Raw genomic sequence first — 19178 nt, forward strand, 5'->3', positions numbered from 1 at the left:
TTCTGATGTTATGTCTACATTAGTGACATATTTATGGTTCAAGTCTGAGTGTGTTTAAATATTACCAACTAACTGAAGATAAAACTGAGGAGGTGGAGATAAAGGGAACAGATTAGTAAAGATACCATGCTGGAATTTCAAGTGAGCAGACAGGGCAGGGTGTATATATATAGCTCAGTGGTAGAGTGCATGCTTATTAGCATGCACAGCATGCAGGGGATCCTGGGTTCAATTCCCAGTACCTCCTCTAAAAATAAATAAATATACCTAATTACCACCCCCCCACAAAACACACAAAAAATAAAATGAGCAGCTATATAGTGAAAGAGTAATAAAGAAAACTTACTGCCTAGATCCTAAGGTGCAGTCTTGAACTTTAATGTTTCCAAGAGGCAACTTAAAAAATAGTTGATATGTCTGCCTGATAAAGTACTATTTTTTCTAATAATATGGTATTAAATTAATAGTCTTGGAAACAAAAATATAATATACTGAACCCCAACTGTAAAATCAGTTCATATGCAGTCATTAAAATATTGCCAAAGACTATAAAAACCATAGAAAAAGATTTGAAAGTGTATAAAATTTGCAACTAACATAGGATTTCAATATGTAAAGGCAATGTAATCACTTGGACAAGAAAATGAAATTAAGTTCTTAGATTTACTACAGCAAAATAATTATCAGAGCAGATTACAATAGAAAAGACAAGGCTATCCAAGTGAAATAATTTTGTACTCCATCAATTCTTTCTAACTTTAGGGATCTCTGAAATGGCATCTCCATTCTCTATTCAGTATTAAAATGGCTAGATCTATGTATGATCAAAAAATCTAATTGTATTAAACTGTTAACCTTAAACAACTGGCTGCAACCACCACCACTACACATAAGCATCAAAAACACATAATCAAAAATTCACTCTTCCAGGAGCCTGGAATGTTCTGAGCACCATCTATAACAAATGCTGAGAACTGCAGCATCTTTGACTCAGGCAGTTCTAGGGTGGAAAAAATTTTCACTTATGCAAATTACTGACATGAAATTTCCTGTCACACTTTGGTGGCTATTTCAGTGCTTGGAGAAAACATCCAAAATGAAAACTGCTAAGTAGTCAATTAACTGCTAAGAAGCCTTATTTTTAAAAGTCAAGAAATCAAAAGAAAATGACATTTTGAAAAATTTAAAAAATCTACAAAAATAACTTTTCAGTACTGTAAAGTTACATGCACTACTTTATCTTGCTTTTTATAAAAAGAGTAAGATCTCTAGTAACAGGATGCAGGTCTCCTTACCAGAAACTATGTTATTACCGAAGACTGTATCTGTGCTAGGACACAGTTCATCTCTACTATTGGATGCTTACTTCCCCCTCCTCTCTACAGCCCCTCACTCATGGCTGGGCTCTCATTAGTCAGACCCATGCACTTTCTCACTGAGCCATGGACTGACTATACCCATTCTCAACAGCTAACCCCATATTAAAACCGGTACTTACAGAAATTCCAGATGGTCTTTGTTTAAAATTACCTTACCAATCAAAACAACAATGCATTTATCTATTTAGAGTAGTGACCTTCAATTTGTTGTGGCACACCAGAGAATGAAAGCATCACAAGTAAGACCTAAGAACCACTCATAGAAATAAACGATAAAAGGTAGTTGCAGATTAAATCTTCCCTTTCCTCAGTCTCCAAAGGTAAGGAGGCAAGTTTTGAAGTTCAGAAGCTATTAAAAGTGACCAAGCATTAAAGAAATGGAAATGCCACCCCACAAAAACAAAAGCATGTATTTATATTCTGCTTTAAAGTTTAACAAGTAACCTACACATTTCTTTATCTCCTTGATATAGGTAGGTATTTGCTTTATTTACAGAAAAGGAAACTGGTATTTTGAAAGCCTAAGGAAAAAAATTCAAGGTCTCTCAGTAGTTGTGAGAGAGGATTTGAAATCAAGTCTCCTGCCTCTAGTGATGTTTTCATTATACCTGTTTAAGAACAAACTGCTTTTGAAGAACTGCCAGGGATGTAAGAATATAAAAAAATTTTTAAGCCCAACTGTTAGCTTATTTGATACTGTTGGGAGGATCTAAAAGGCAGAGGACCGAAACATAATAGGAAATCCAAGGGAGTCATCCCTACATACCCATAATGGTATGTCAACATAGGTAATCTATCTAGAAATTACAAGATAAAAATAAGCAATCAAAAAAGCTGATTCTGGCTTCTGAAGCCAATCCAGTGTTCCGAGAGATAGAACGTGTTTGTTCTATCAGTTCTTAAATGTGTCCCAGTGGAGTCCGTCAATTAAATCCTACTGAATTTAAGTTCAGAAACAATCCTTAAGTTTATACCTATCAAAACCAGCCTGGAAAAGGGGTCACTTCTCACCTTCATACCCAGTTTTAAAATATGTCGGAAAAGTCTTATTTAAAACAAGTTAGGAAAGAATTTTCAACCTTGATAATGGATAATCAATGCAATAACTGTTTAGGACAAGGAAGCTGTTAATCTAAAGATACTGTAGGTATTTATAGATTTTCAGTAACCAATAACTGAAATTTTCATTTTTTAATCTCTCGTAAGTGAAATATAGATAATGAATATTTCTTACTACTAATAGTCCCAATCAATACTATCCAAATTCAGGAGTTTATCTGCTGACCATTCAACTGCTCACCTACTAACTAAACACTCAATTCGACTATCACGAATTATTAAAGACTTGTCTCCTTTACCTTCCTTTCATTTCAGGTCCCCATCCACCCCACATTCTGGTTCTTTCCACTCTTGCTCCTTGTTCACCACTGACCAACATTTCAACCTCCAATATTCAACAGCCTAAACTATACCACCTCTTAGACAGTAAGCAATCCATTTGAAGTCCTTATCCTCCCTACAATTCCTTGATAATCTTCCAGAACTAAACAGCCTCTAGAGATTAAATCATAACACAAGGAAACACATGATTAATCCTATAAATTTAATAAAACGAGAAGACAGTATCACCAGAAAAACACCTAATTCAGTTCTAAGATGTTCAAACTAATCATACCGTCTATTTTCTGAGACTGGGAATTTTGGGCATCCAAAGGACCACTAGATACTAACAGGAGCAAGTGTTTACTTAGAAACTTTGTTCACATGCTTAAGGCTATATTAATTGCCAAATATGGAGCTAGACAAGGAATTCTCATAGTCTTCCCCTCTAGTATACGGGGCTCTCTAACTGCAGTTAATGGTTCATAGATCCAGGTACATGCAATGCTAACATTTGGAAAGGTAGCACGAGGTGTGAAGTTTTGAACCTAAAAACCAGTATTTTAACACAAGTGAATATCACAATCATAAGGAGGCAAAGAGAAAACAACTTTGCTATATTATTCCCGCTTCGGTGCACGTGTTTTTGTTTGTATTTTAACAGAGGAACGAACGGTACCTCCCATACAAAAAAAAAAAAAACCTGTTAAGAAATTAGGTATACTTTGGGGAATAAAAATTGATCTATGCGGAAAACTAGATGCAAGTCTATATTTGCCTCAAAGCGGCACAAGGCCATCTTAAGAAATCTGCCTTTAGAGATGCAGGTAAAATTTGATCTTATTCGACTACCAAAATCAACACAATCTAGGGACGCTTACGTTCCTCCCCTTGCTATCCTCCCCACACCCCCAAAGAAGAGGTGGAAGAAGAGGTCGAAACCCATTCCCCAAAGCATTCAAACATCTCTTCTATTCCTGGGTCAGTAAGAGATCGCCTGCATAAAAAAGGTCACGGAGAAAGCGTACGTTATATATAGCCCGGGTTTCTGAACTCGTTCGGCATAAACCCCAGGGGGGGTCAAGAACCGCGGAACATCAGGTACTGGGTAAGCAAAGCGACGGCTGCCTTCAAACCCGGATTCTGTTTCGGTGCACAGAAATGGTGCCCGGAGGCCGCTACTTTCGCATCTGCGTCGCTTCTGCCTCCGCCGACACAGCCTCTTTTCCCCTCCCCCACGGGCGGGGCGGCGACTGCCTCCCCGCTCCCGGGGAACCGGGAATAAGAGCCGCAAAAGAGTCGGAGACCAGGCTGGTGGGCTCTCATTCAGAAAACATCCTCTCCGGAAAGCCCACTTCCCCACGTTCCGTCCCAAGCCTCCCTCAGCGTGCCTTTGGGAACCGCTGTGTCCCCTTTCCCACCTCGCCACCTCGTCCCCAACCAACCCCGGCCCCACCTGTGCCCCCGGAGCCCTCCGTCCGCACGACGCGCGCCGGTAACCACCCATCCCTCACCTGAGAGAAAGGGCTGGCTTCTCTCACGCACAGACAGCAGAGTAGGTAGCCGGCAAGAACAATGTCTCTCTCTGCCGCAGCACCTCCGACACCGGGGCTCACGCACAGGACGGTTGCCTCGAGCCGCGGCGCGCGATGGGAATGTCCCCTTCCGACCACCACACCGACCGCCCTTCCCGGCCCCCGTACACACCTCCAACCAACAGCGGCGGCGGGTACGTCGCGCGGAGGTCAGCGGGAGAGTCGCCGAGGACCGGCTGCAGCGGGTTCTTCTCGCTTGCCGCCCCCTCCCTCCGACAAACCTAAAACCTTGGAAGCCAGAGAGCCGCGAGCTCGTTCCTCTTACAACCACCTCTTTCCTGGCGCCAGGCGCTGCGGCGAGCGACAAGGAACACGGACGTCCCGCCCCCTTTGCCGCCGCCCCCTCTTATTGTTTTACCCCTGCCGAAAGGGCTGGGGAACCCCCCAGCACAGCTTCAGCCAATCACGCATCTCCTCCGCGAGCCGGACCCAACCTTCTCGCGTCCCTCTGCGGAGCACGCGCAGAACGCCGCCGCGCTCACGTCCTCTCGCGCCCGGAAAGCCGGGGAACCGGAACCGGCCTGGAGCCGGGGCGAGAGTCCGCTGATTTGACGTCACAAGGAGGCTGCCTTTCTCCGGCCCCGAGGCTCTGGCCTCTCCGGCCTTCGAGATTGCGCCCCAGCAGGAACAGGGTTGCTGCAGCGCTGTGCCTACTGTGATGTCGTGTGGAGACCGATATTTCTGCTCCCCTTTGATTATTAATGTGAAGAGGGAGGGAGTTTAGTGATTTTTCTCTCTGAGCTACGTACCTGCAGGTTGCTGCTCTACACATGAATGCATAAAATGCAGCCAGTGGTTTCAGCTGATTGCACCCTAAGCTCTGCCTAGGAAATGGAGGTTTTTAAGCTCCACCGAGGTTAAATCATACAAACAAGCTCAACGCAATATATATTACGGGGCTTACTGGGTCCTAAGTACTGGGAAGTAGAAAAAAATACAACGTGGCCTCCGCAGAAGAAAAAAGTCTTTGTGTGCTTGTTCAGTGTTTAGGTGTTGCTAAATACAAACTAAGCATTCTACATACTAAGGCAGCGAAAAGTGTAAAATCCCAGGAGATACCAGGATTACAGCCCTGTCCTAGATCTAGGACTTGGCCCCGGGGGCGTAGCTGGGAAAACACTAGACACTGACTCGCATGACCTTGATTCATGGAAAAAGCCAAATCTCCTTACAGTCGAGGGAGCCACTTTGCACCTTAGTTCTGGCAATGCTTCTCTGAGACTGTCAAGACAGCTGAGGAATTTTGGAAGGAAGGGCTGAGGAAATTGGTGAAAGAAATGAAAGGCAGGGAACACATTTATTAAATGCCCATATACCAAACAAAATGCGGGCATATACGTTTCACCAGTTTTCTTCACAATCCTATTAGAGTAATTTCAAGGTTTTTTTCACATGTGAAAACTGAGGTTTATAGGGCCATGCCAATATCTGAACCTCCAAAATCTACACTGCTTTCACCTTAGGTTGCTTAATCATTTTGTTATGTCCAAAATATCTGGGCAGACTCACTTTTATGAAGTGAAATATAACACGTTTTTCCTTAAAGCATCATAGTATGTTACATGCAGATCGCCCTTCAAATCTAATACTTATGTACTGACCACTCTTCTACTTTGTTTAATGCTCACAATAGCCCTATAAAGTTGTCACTATTTTTATGCCCATTTTACACCTGAGGAAACTGAGGCTTAGAGAGATCAGGTAACTTGCCCAAGGTCACAGAGCTACTACTCTGGTGGAGTTGGGATTCATACACAAGTGGTCTGCCTTCACACTCCATGCCCTTAACCACAAGCTATAGAATGCTCTCATTGTATTAATTGCCATAACTCATTTATCTCTTCGGTTGAGTGACACTTCTACAGTTTTCAGTTTGAAACTCTTAGGCAACACACTGTTACTCCTCACCAGGTACAAAAATTCCTTTAGAGTGGCAATTCTCAGAAATTAATATGCATCAGAATCACCTGGAGAGCTTGTTAAAACACAGATTGCTGGGCCCAGTTCCCAGAGTTTCTAATTCAGCAAGCCTGTTTGAGGCCCAAGAATCTGCATTTCTAACAAGTTCCCAGATGCTGCTGCTGCTGCTCTAGGATCCACATTTTTAAAACCATTGATCTATACCATGGGTTGGCAAACTTACATTGTAAAGGACCAGAGTAAATCTTTTAGGTTTTGAGGGCCATAAATGGTCTCTGTTACAGTATCCTACTCAATCCATCTTTTTTAAATCCTTTAAAAATGTAAAAGAAATATTCTGAGTTCTTGGGCTATGTAAAGCAGGCTTCAGGCAACTTCCACTCTAGGATATATAACAATAGGGGGAGTTATTGGGAAAAAGATTCAATTTTCTTCAATTTTATTGAAAAACCTCAAACTATTTTCCTACATAGTGATTTTTTAACACCTTTATTGTGATATGATTCCTGTGTAGTAAACTACACATATTTCAAATGTACAATTTGATGAATTTTGATAAATGTATACACCAATGAAACCACGACCACAATCAAGATAGCTAACATTTCCGTCAGTCCCCAAATCCTGTGAGTGATTTTTACTTTCTAAATGTCTCTCAGGTCTGTCCCTCTGAAAGCCTCTCCACACTTAGAGTCTCTGCCCAGGTCCAGGCCCCTTTCATCTTCCCACAAGGACTAGAGGATCCTCCTAACTAATCTGCCTGCCCTTCAAAGATAGCCTCCATGAAACAACCACTCCCCAACAGACAGTAAGGCAGGAAGACCAGTACAAATGTATTCATTCAGAGGCTCAAGCCAAAACTTTTTAAGTCAGCCTTGACTCTCTTTTTCTCACACCACACAGCAGATCATCAGTAAAGTTCTGTTCCCTCCACCTTCAACACTTATTCTGGATTAAACACTGCTCATCACTATTAGTGGTATTATCGTTGTCCAGGCCACCATCACCTACCGCCACAGCCTTCTACTCCGTATTGATGTTCCACTCTTATTTTACAATGTTCTATTCCCACAGCAACCAGATCCTTTACAAATCAGATGCCATTCTCAAAACCCTCCAAAGGCAACACAATACAATCCCAAATCCTTACGGTGGCATACAGGTCATACCTAATTTAGTGTTTACCTATCACTTCCACTTCTTTTCTTACCACTTTTTCTCTTAAACACCTCAGCTTTTCCTTTGACACTACACATTCCCACCCCAATGTGGGCCTTGGACGTGAACCTTTATCCAAAGTCTGTGAAAAGCCAAAGTAACCTGTATCTGCTGATTTCCCCAAGCAACAGAAATATCTCGCTCAAGCACTCTAAAGGCAAGTTAGGTATGATTTTTTTCTTACACAACTATCCTTTATAGAATTTCAATTAACCTAGTACTGCTTAAATAGTCTACTAGCTTATCTAGGCTGTATATTATATAGTTCCCAGGTTCTTTTCTAGACGGTTTTTTTTATAAATGGTAACCAGCAGGTGGTCTGGCAGAGTGTCCAGTTAATAATAACTTATGGGATTCATGCATTCATTTGTACATTCATTTATTCATTCAGTAGCCACCACTGAGCACCAAAGTATCAGGCAGAACACCAGGCTCAGGATGAGGCAAAAATAATTGAAACAGAGTGTCTTCAGGTAATGGGGAGTGAGAGGGAGAAAGCAAGCAAGAAAAAAAAGAGAAAAACAAAAAGGGACAGAGACAGAGAAAAAGAGGGAGAGCCAGAGAGAGACAGTAGGGAGGCAGTGACAACAGAGGGTACTGTTAAGTGATATTCCATTAGGGATACTGATGAGCAGTTTGTGCCTCTTGATAACATTCATTGCATTTTTGAATGCATAACTTAATATCTGGCATTTCCCCTCTCATACACACACACCCTGTAAGTTTCAAAAGGGATACTCTTGTTAGCCTCTCCAACCAGCACTTGGTACTGGCCTACTGAAAGTACTCCCTAAACTGCTCCGTTCATTGGCTAACTGACTCCTGTGAGCACACAGAGGGAAGGCACCACAGTCTCCCTCATGGGCTTCTAGTATTTTTTTTTAACACCTTTATTGTGGTATGATTCCCGTACAGTAAACTACATGTATTTCAAATGTACAATCTGATAAATTTTGATAGATGCATCCACCCATGAAACCACTACCACAATCAAGATAGCTAACATTTCCATCATTCCCCAAGAAGTGTAATTTTCAATTTCCCAATTTATCCCTTCAAACCCCCTCGTATTTTTATGTTTTTGCCCTCCCTTCTAGAATAGTATATGATTTGCATATTTTTATTCTTTCTTGATGACTAATAATAGTTTTTAGATTGTGGATTTTCCCTGGCCTATAGTTCAGGCCACATCCTATAGGTTTTATTCACTACTGCTGCATTCTAAATAGTTTGGAAGTATAGTATTTGTTCTTTGATTCAGTTATGGTGTAGAGAGAGTTGATTGAGATTGTCTAAGTAGTTTGGATTTTTAAATTTAAACTCTGTATTTTTACTTATTTTAGTGCTCATAGTCTGTCAGTGGGGCACATACATTTCTGTGCTTTGTGGAATTTGTTGAGCCCTTTCTTTGAGGCCTAATTGAGGTACAAGTTTTTGTTTTCTTTTTAATTTTGGGGGGGTGCAGAGGAGGTAATTAAGTTTATTTATTTATTTTTAGAGAAGGTACTGGGGATTGAACCCAGGACCTCGTGCTAAGCATGCACTCTGCCACTTGAGCTATATCCTCCCCACCTAGAGGTACAAGTTTTGAAAGTTGTCTAGAAAACTCTAGTTTGTGAAATTATCTTCTTTTACTGTTTTTTCTTTTTATCTTTCTAATAGTTTTTACAATACATTTTAAACTTTTTTTATTTTGAAATAATTTCATAGGTCCTGAAAAGTTGCAAAAATAGTAAATGAATTCCCATCACCCACATTCCTCAAATGCTAGTATTTACTACATTTTTTATCACTTTCATTAATTCTCTCTCTGGCTTATCTCCCATAGGCTGTCAATTCCCTGAGGACACATTTCAATTGTTTTTGCCTCATCCTGTGCCTAGTAATGTGCTTGATACATTGACACTCAATGGTGGCTACTGAATGAACAAATCCAGGAGTTTCAAAGAAACCTGTGAGTGGTCATTGTGGATACTCTATCAGACAACTAGTAGATTGCCATGTGCCCTCTATCCATTAAAAAGCATCTAGAAGAGGCTCTAGTTGAAACTTTTTTTGGACACGATGTCCCTCTACCCCTCAACACTTCAGTGTATATTTCTTAAAAAACAAGGACATTTTATCCTATATCCACAATACAATTATCATAATCAGGAATTAACATTTATACAATACTATATTCTATAGTAGACACTCAAATTTCATCAATTGTTCAATTAATGGATCCTTTATAGCAAAAGGAAAAAAAAAGTCTTCCAGTCCACAATACAATTCAAGATTACAAACGCATTTAGTTATCATATGTTCACCTTAGTCTTCTGTAGTCTAAAGTCATTTCTCAGTCTTTTTCTCTTTCATGACCTTAACATTTTTAAGGAGTACAAGACAATTATTTTGAAGAATGCCCCTGAATGTGGTAATCTCTGTTGTTAACTTATATTAGAGCTAGGTTGTGCATTTTTGGCAAAAATACCAGAGAAGTACTATTCTGTCCTCAATGCATCATGTGGAGACATGTGATGTCACGTGTCCTATTAATGCTGATGCTCCCATCATGTGGTTAATGCCAGGTCTGACAGATTCTCCACTACATGATTTTCCCTTTGTAATGAATAAGTATCTTATGTGAGGCGGTACTTTGAAACTATGTACATATCCCATTTGTCATCATACTGTCACCTGCCAGTTATAGCAGCCACTGATCATTTTTGGCCAAATCAATTTTTGTTATGGTGGCTAACAAATTGTGATTTTCCTAATTCCATCATTCTTTCTACATTTATTAACTGCAATTCTACTATAAGGAAGATTTTTTTCTCCTTTCTCATTTTTAAAATTCTCTATCTAATCAATGTGAACTCGTGGATTCCTATTTGACAGTCCATTACTATCAACATACATTCTCATGCTCATATTATCCCTGATTTGACCAGTGGAAGCCCCACCAAGTTAGCTTCTGTGGCTTATATATTTTAGTTGTGCATTATTTGGCACATAAAAATGAATTAATATATCTTTTTCAAAAAGTGGAAAAGAACAAAAAGTGACAAGGGCCTAAGAGATGACAATGGCAAGTAGAAAATAGATTTTGAGAAGTATATAGGTGGCAAAAATGTGATGATTAACTAGTTATGGGGAGTAAGGGAGAATTCTAGGGTAGGATGCTTTGTCTGGGTGACAGAAGAGCCACCAGTAATATTTACTGAGAAGGGGAATACAGAGCTTTGGTATTTCTCTATCCATATGCTTATATAAAATATTACATTAGCTGCTTCATTCAATACTTTCTGATCTAATGCTACTTCAGGAAGGTGTCAGAGCCCCAGTCACTCTCCACCTCTTACCCTGCTCTACTTCTGTCAATAGCACTTATCACTACCTGACATTGTATTTATCATTTGCTGGGTTTTTAAAAATTGTTGGGGGGAGGGTATAGCTCAAGTGGTAGAGTGCATGCTTAGCATGCATGAGGTCCTGGGTTCAATCCTCAGCACCTCCTCTAAAAATGAATAAACCTAATTACCTACCCCGCCCCTCCCCCCCCAAAAAACAATAAAATTTGTTGGCCTTTCCAATAAACTTAGTTCCATAAGGTCTCAGATTTTGTCTGTTTTGTTCAATTCCATATCTCTGCCACAAAAGAGAGATTCAAAAGCAATCAGTGAATAAATAAATGTGTGTGTGTATGGAGGGCCGGGGGGAGGGAGTGGGAGAGATGGGATCATAATTAAACATGTTTTGCAGGGCACTACTTTTTTTCTCTTAACAGTATAACTTGGACATCACTTTATGTTAGTACATAGTAGGTCTTAATTTTTTTCAGTGGTTACATAGGTGAGGAATGACATTCTAAGCTTAGAGGCAATAGACTAATTTTAAAGAAAATTATGAGGATATAATCAAAATAAATACAAACTATATACTTGCACATTTCTGCCACAAATTTGAATCAAGGGCCTCATAAAATTTGATAAGAAAACCTAATCAATAAACATGCAAAGTATGTTCCATTTATAGAAAAATGACATAGCATTAGCTAGACATATATGGAAGAGCTGTTAAATGGAAACAATGGCAAACCATAAATAAACTGGAAAACATTTTAACATGAAAACATCCAACATGCAGAAAAAAAGCTCCTATGTACACTTTTGCTGCAAGTAAATATTAATTTATCCTTTAAAAAAAGCAATTTGGCAAGATATGTAAAAAACTTTAAAATGTATTTTTTGAGTCAATAATTCCACTTTTGGGTATTTATCTCTCTTAAGATATGCAAAAAGAAATTCATTGTGATGTTATTTACTTATCATCATTTAAAAACTGGAGGCATCATAATTAACAAGTGAATGGTTAAATAAACTATGACACATATCCTTGATACACACACTTTGAAAGCTGTAGATTTAAATATTGAAGAATATTTTTTTGTTACATGTTTATATTTCAGTCTGAAATGTTTATGAATCAATCTTAAGTTAAAATTATTCTGCTCGGTTTTCTATTTAAGTAAGAACATGTTTCATATTTCTGGGTTACTTAATGTTTCTCTGTACTTCCTACTTTTCCATTGTCATATGTTACTTTCACAATAAAAAAAATTATTAAACAACTAAGGCATTGCCTTATTAGTGCCTGAAGGAAGGGAAGGTTTTCATTTTTCATTCCCTCAGCTCTGTTTCCCTTCTGTTTCGTAACATATAAATAAACATTTATATCATCTGAGTAGAAGTACAAAATTAAGCCACCAGAAGATATAAATGGAAAAATGAAATAAATAAAAAGAATAAAGGAGAAACCAGACAAATCAGACAAAAATCTACCAATTGATGCTGATGAAGAAAAGATGCTGCCAGACATATCATAGGATGACTCTGGCAGTTATGTTTTTGTTTTTTTGTTTTTATGAAAAAAAAAAAGGGAAAAGAATCAGATTCAAGCACCATTAGCAGGTGAATTTTTAAAAAGAGTAAAATTACTAGAATTATATTAACTGATTACTGATTTTTATTATAGATTTCAGCGTAAAATACTTCTCTGACATTTTGCTTTATAAGGCTTTTCCTCTACACCCTCATTTGACTATTTTCAACCCTACTGGATCTTAAAAGATTAACCAATTCCATTACCGCCATTTTGCTGAGGAAGCGTGTAAGGGATGAATTTACATGCATGTTTAAGGGCCACACACTCTTATCTAAGTAAATTAGGACCCCAAACTATGAAGACTAGGCATTGGAAGAGGAGCAACTCCAATTCCTTAAAGGATACTCATTTTTATTAGAGAGTGTCTTTACTCATCACAATTTTAACCTTTCAAGACTCATAACATTTAACCCTTTGAGACATGTGTAACACATGTCTTAGACCTGCTACCAATTCAGTTAATAAGGATTATGCTGCCAGCAGTGGAGTCTGGGCTCTGGATTCATGCTGCCTGGATTTGCATCCCAGCCTCACCTCATCACTTATTAAATGTATTACCTGGGTATATTTCCTAGTTATATTACCTTGGGCAATGTGCTTAACTTTTCTATGCTTCAGTGTTTCTCATCTGTAAAATGGAGATGGTAATATCTACCTTATTGGAGTCCTGTGAAGATTAGATGAGTTAATAGAACTAATACATTTACAACCCTGCCTGGCACATGCTCAGTAAAAATGAGCACTTAACAGGTGATTTAAAATGTTGTACTAAAAAAAATAAAATAAAATGTTGTACTAGTTTCTGGTGTACAGCATGGATAGACTTGGAGGGCATTATGCTAAGTGAAATAAGTAAGACCAAGAAAGACAAATACTGTAAGATATCACTTACATGTGGAACCCCCCAAAAATACAACAAACTAGTGAATACAACAGAAAAGAAACAAGACTTACAGATGTAGAGAAGGAACCAGTGGGGAGAGGGAAGAGGGAGGGGCAAGATGGAGGTGGAGGATCAAGAGGTACAAACTATCAGACATAAAATAAGCTACAAGGATGTATTGTACAATATTTTATAATAACTATAAATGGAGCATAACCTTTAGAAGTTATGAATCACTATATTGTATACTTGTAATATAATATTGTACATCAACTATACTCCAATTTAAAAATGATATTGTAAAATAAATCCATAAATAAATAAAGTTTAAAAAATCAGCACTTAATGTTTGGTGCTTGAAAAAGTATATGCACTAATTGCTTTCAATTGATTCCTTTTTCACAGACTGTTCACTGCTTTGCTCTGAAATAACAACTTACAGTTGTACATAGAATTTTATAGTGTTCAAAACACTTTCAAACACATTAACTCATTTCAGTTTCACAAGCAATTCACAAAGGTAACTTGCGCAAGGCTAAAAATGGCCAATTTAGAAAGAGACCCCAGGGTCCCCTGTGGCTCATGCAGCACACCATATCCCATTGCTAACTGGTGACCCTCTTCAGCCTTGGAGTAAGCATTCCTAATTGAAAATCTGTCATTTGGGAATTTCAGGTCTGTTTTGGTCCAAAAGTCTCCTTTACAAAGTTGTTTTTTTTTTTTAATTTTACTTATTTTACTGGGATAGCCAGATATTAAGAATATATGTTCATTTCTTTTTTTAATTATTTTTTTAAGTCAAATATGGTCAGTTTATAATGTTGTGTACAATGCTTTTTGATGCAGAGAAACCTACTCTGGTGAGTAGGATGAACCCATTCCTTTTAGAGCAGGAGAGGAAAAAGACTATTAAGGCCTGATGAAAGAATCAAATGTTTGTTTCTCCTGAAATCATTCCATCCATTATCTCTGTGAGACTTGGACAGGTTAGGATCTAAAGAAAAGTTCTTCCTCTCTATTTGGTCGTTGTGTGTGAAAGTGTCACATATCCAGAAAGGTGCATAAAACACTTGCACGGTCTGCCCATTTGTTGTTAACTATAAAATGTAAATAAATGAACGACTGTCATAGGTGATGAATTTGAGCTATGTAGCTACTTTTCATCATATCTATCAAAGTCTTCAAGTAGAGGAGATCCTAAATGCTACCAAGCTTGAGAGAATAAAGGTTACAAATTCTGCAGTTACTTTTTCAGAATTTAGACACAAAAATCTCAAAAACCAACACCCAAAGTGGGGGAGGGTATAGCTCAGTGCTAGAATATATGCTTAGCATGCACAAAGACCTGGGTTCAATCCCCAGTACCACCACTTTAAAAATCAATCAATCAATCAACCTAATGACCACCCCACCAACACCCCCCCTCCAAAAAAAGGTGAAAAATAAATTTAAAAACCTAATGATGCACCCCCATGAAATAAAAGAGCAAACAAGAAAAAAAATCTATACCCGAAGAATTAGGTTTGGGATTACAAAAGTGACACACCCTGAATAATGGTTTGTAAATTCTAATGGATTCTATCCAATGCTCAGAGTTGTGATGACAGCTAAAATCCCCTCAGGCTGAGGGATCTAAGAGATCCAGTCATCCTGGCAAGTGTAGCAACTAAAGATAATGTAAATAAAAGAGGAGTCACCTCCCCCGAGTTGCCTGGAGTCCAGAAAATGATGACTTTGGAAAGAGGCTTCACCAACATTTATCTCGCACTGTTCAGAGTAGATTATACTTGGCAGATATCTAGCCAACCCGGGGCTACAGGGTGTGTTTAATTCTTCAGGCTTTAATGTCTGGCTATGAGACGCCTTGAGGTTATCCAATCTCACTAAGCACCCTGACTGACAGGAGGGGCCCTGGTCACAGATACTCTGTTTATTGGAAAGGGGTGTCTATCTCCCTCTGTGAAATGGTGTTCTGGGGTCATTAATCAGTCTCCAAAGGATTGAGTTAGTGTCAACTAGTGTCCCTGAGCCCAATTTCCTCATGGAGGGTAGCGGGAATGACAGAGGTTGTACCTTGAGAAGCCAGAGCTGAGGACCAAATTCTCCACCTAAATACAGGAGTATGAAATACATGGCATCAAATCCTATTTTCTTCACTGACTAGTTTTGTGACATGGGTCAGATGAGTTCACTTCTTTGACCTTTGGTCTCCTCAGGGATAACCGCCAACTTTAGGGTTGTTGGGAGGATTATTTCTAGTGTTTAGCAGTTTCTGACTTAGTGGGTATATGGATGGGTCTGATTCCTGTTATAAAAACAGAGGCAGGCCTTCAACAGCAGGGGACCCCAACACAGCACTTCAGAAAGTCATAAACAGACATGATGCTAGCCTGGGACTACGCTCCATCCTTCCACTCCCCATTCTCCTCTTGGGTCAAATACTTGATTTGACAGTGCAGAGAAACCATGGCAAAAGACACTGTCTAAATTAGACAAATTCAGAAGGAGGAGGAAACGGATACCAGACCTTTGAAAGCAAATTTGTTCCATTGGTCTCTTTTAGCAACCAGGCTATGGAACTATTTAGGGTAGTTAAAAAAAAAAAAAACCCAACTGTATGCAAAATATGATACATTCACCAGCAGGCAGAAAACATAAAAGTGGTAGAGAAGTTGTGGCACTTCTTCTGATTGGAAAAAGACCATCATTAAAAACCAGGTAGCTGATGCACAGTGGAAGCATTCTGGCTTCCTTCTACCTCAGCCAACTGACAGCAGAACACAGCCAATCTCTCACGCAAAGTGTCAGCATCAGCCCTTCTTTCCACCCACACGTTTTCAGGTGTGACCACTTCCTCGCAGGTTCTAGGCTAGCTAAACTCTGGCTTCTGGCTCCACAACACCAGAATACTTCTCTGAGCTTTACCGCAAAGGAAGCATGTGGGAGATTTATGACTTAAGGCAAGAATCTTCCTCAGAATCAAGCCATGTCCTACCTTTGTGGTCAGACCATCAGCCTGATTTTTTTTAATATCTCTACCATCCTCCTTCCGGATGGCTGCTCTGACCTATGCCTTGTTGACTCACACTCCTTGGGTGAGCCCTGGCTGTGAAAATACATTTCCTGGCTCCTGACAGCTGGCTTCAAACTGACAGGAGCTCCCAGTTACACTCCTGTACCTAGCTGGGCTTCAGAGATCCCGGGTCTGATCCCTACCTTCAGAGCCATGACCCCAAATTACCCAAGTTCTTGGTGGTGACCTGAAAAGGGAAAGATAACCTAAAGTTATTGACCAAAGGACTTTTATGTAAAAGAAAGCAGACCCAGATAAAGTGTGTTAATAGGAGAAATAATGTTGGAAGTAGAGGTTTTTTCCTAAGCAACCAAGAGCTGTAGAAAATCCAAGGAACTTTCAGGCCCTTAAGTGGAGGATTTTCTATAAGCAGAGTTGGGAAAAGATAAAAACATAATTTCTTTAAATGTTGCTTTAAACCAGAAATTTTTAATCTGAGTCTATGCACAGTTTGAGGGTGGATGGAGATATAAGATATTTATAAAATCATGAACATTTTGTATATGTGTGTATATGGCTTTTTTTTTTTGCTGAAAACGTCCATATTTCATTGCATTCTTAAATACATCTATGTCCTAAAAGGTTAAGAACCAATGATCTAAACCATATTACTTCTTCAATGTATATCATGGTACTAATGAGTTGTTTATTAAAATGAAGGCTTTATAGTATAAAGAATGCTATTTTCATTCAAAAGTCATATTTAACTAAAATTCTGTACTAATCAATGACCTCAGCTTACCATACCTAAGGGATGCTGAACTATTTCCTGGTTTGATATTGTACTACAGTGATACAGGATGTCAAACTGGGGGAGATAGGGTAAATGTTGCACAGGACCTCCCTCCCTGTATGCTTCTTTGCAACTTCCTATTAATCTACACTTATTGTATTTCAAAGTAAAACAATTTAAAAATTTTTAAAGCATAGGTTCTGGAATGTGGTGGAGTTTGGTTCTTAATCCCAGCACTGTATTTAAAACTTGTATGCTGCTGGACAAGTTATTAAGTTATCTGAGTCTATTTCCTCATCTGTAAAAAGGCACAATTGCAATTCCTATCTCATAGAACAGCTGCATATACAACTTTTAGCATAGAGCCTGACCCATATAAGTATAAACTATCATGATTACTGTTAGGCCATATGATCATAGTCCAAATATCACCCTTCGCTGGGTAACAGGTACATGGCTTTCAGACATGGTTCTGAAAGGGAAAATAAACTGTCTCCTTTGGGGTAGTCTTGGAAATCCAAGGACCCTTAAAATTAGATAGACTCTTCATCTAAATTCTCTCTGTTTAATAGTAGACAAAGTAATGATAGTGTGCATTTCACAAAGCTGCATATGTTTTCCATGAAGGATTATTTAATAAAACCTAAAGTTTGGAAATGGGCCAATATTATGATTTTTAAAAGAAAAATAAAAGGAAGGTTATGTAATTCATCATTTTTATTAATAATTTGCTTTCAAGGAGTGTATACGGCTAAGGCTAATGACAGAGAGTTGCTCAGGGTGCCATGAGAACAAACAAAAGGGGCAATTACGTCAAACTAGAGGCTCAGAACTCCGGGAGGAGATGACACCTGAGCTGAATCTTGAAGGTGAAGCAAGAATGAGCCGGTGAAGAAAGTCGCAATGGTTGGCAACCGCTGTCCCAGGCAGAAGGAACAGCAAGCTCAAAGGTGCAACCATGGTGACATGTGCCGGCAAGATTAGGCAGTTTGGTGTTCCCACATCAAGTTCACTGCCGGGCATGATAGCTCAGGATTGGGGGAGGGTAAGGGCATTTAAAGAAAGTTTTTCTTTAAGCTTTCCCACTGTATGTAAATCCTAGAAAACATATTTGCTCAAGCACTTTCATCACAGAACCGACTTCTGTGATGAGGGAAGATGACAAGACAGATATCTTGGAAAAGCTGGGCTTGATTTTCATGAACAAACTCTGCATTTCCTCCTCATTTTTCTCTACACACTGAGAAAATATAGTCTTTAAGCATTTAAAAGCAGTCCTTTTTTCCCCCTTGGAACAGGTCTGATGACCTGCCCTATAAAACGTGGGATCTTAAGGGAATTCCAGAGGAAACTGGAGTGACACTTAGTCATAGAAACCTGTAGAAATCATTGGTTTCTGCCAGTTGGCTTAGGGATACATATTTCAGATCATTTTTGGAGATTTCCAATCTGAGGACCAAACATTGTTAATTTTATGGGTACCGAGAAGCAGTTGCTAGTAAAAGCAGCACGTGTATTGGTTATTAAATTTGTTGTGTGTGTTTTAAACATCACAGAGCCTCCATTTTCAATGCTTCTGATCTGGTTGGTCTCAAACCAAGATACTGACCTCACATCCCATGTGGTATTTTGGAAAAGAGAGCCCAGCCCAATTCCTGCATCCCTCCCCCTCTTTCAGAGCCTGCCCCAAGGAACCTGAGAATTCAAATACATTAAGAAAGACCTGATTCACAAAGACTTGTCTTGTGCTTTATACTGAAGGGCAAATCTTGTTGGTACATAAAAAGAAATTCCACAGAGAACAAATTTCTGTGCAAAGTCCTTTGCTAACATTCCACTAGCATGTCTGAGTGGGCAGGGAGAGGAGAAATTGCTAAGGAAACTAGGAGTAAATTATATAGCACTTTCTAACACTTGCAGGTGTAAAAACACTCCTTCATTCCCAGCTTTATGTTCAGTCTTAAACACTCCAGAGTGAAGAAAGGGGTTGGTCTACAGTATTGGATATTAGATGTGAAAAAGAAAAAAAAAATTATACTAGAAGGAAAACTCATAAACAGTTCCCAAAGAC

General features: G+C 39.1%; 1 protein-coding gene and 1 long non-coding RNA gene across 7 annotated transcripts in view; one reads left to right on the forward strand and one right to left on the reverse strand.

Moving 5' to 3' along the window:
* The window catches only part of G3BP2 (G3BP stress granule assembly factor 2), a 70760-nt gene that overhangs the window by 23519 nt on the left and 28063 nt on the right, over positions 1-19178 (reverse strand). The window contains exon 1 of one of the 6 annotated variants that reach the window (XM_006198248.4): positions 4467-4712. The exons of 4 other annotated variants lie outside the window; for them this stretch is intronic. The gene's annotated coding sequence lies outside the window, so the exon portion shown is untranslated. Of the gene's footprint in view, positions 1-4466; positions 4713-19178 lie in introns of those variants that run through there. One more of the 6 variants, XM_006198249.4, reaches the window with a different exon arrangement.
* Positions 7392-9527, forward strand: LOC140700236 (uncharacterized). Its single transcript, XR_012078588.1, has 2 exons — positions 7392-7658; positions 9321-9527. It is a non-coding gene; the product is annotated as an uncharacterized lncRNA (long non-coding RNA).

This window comes from Vicugna pacos, chromosome 2, assembly GCF_048564905.1.
Source record: "Vicugna pacos chromosome 2, VicPac4, whole genome shotgun sequence".
Lineage (NCBI taxonomy): Eukaryota > Metazoa > Chordata > Mammalia > Artiodactyla > Camelidae > Vicugna > Vicugna pacos.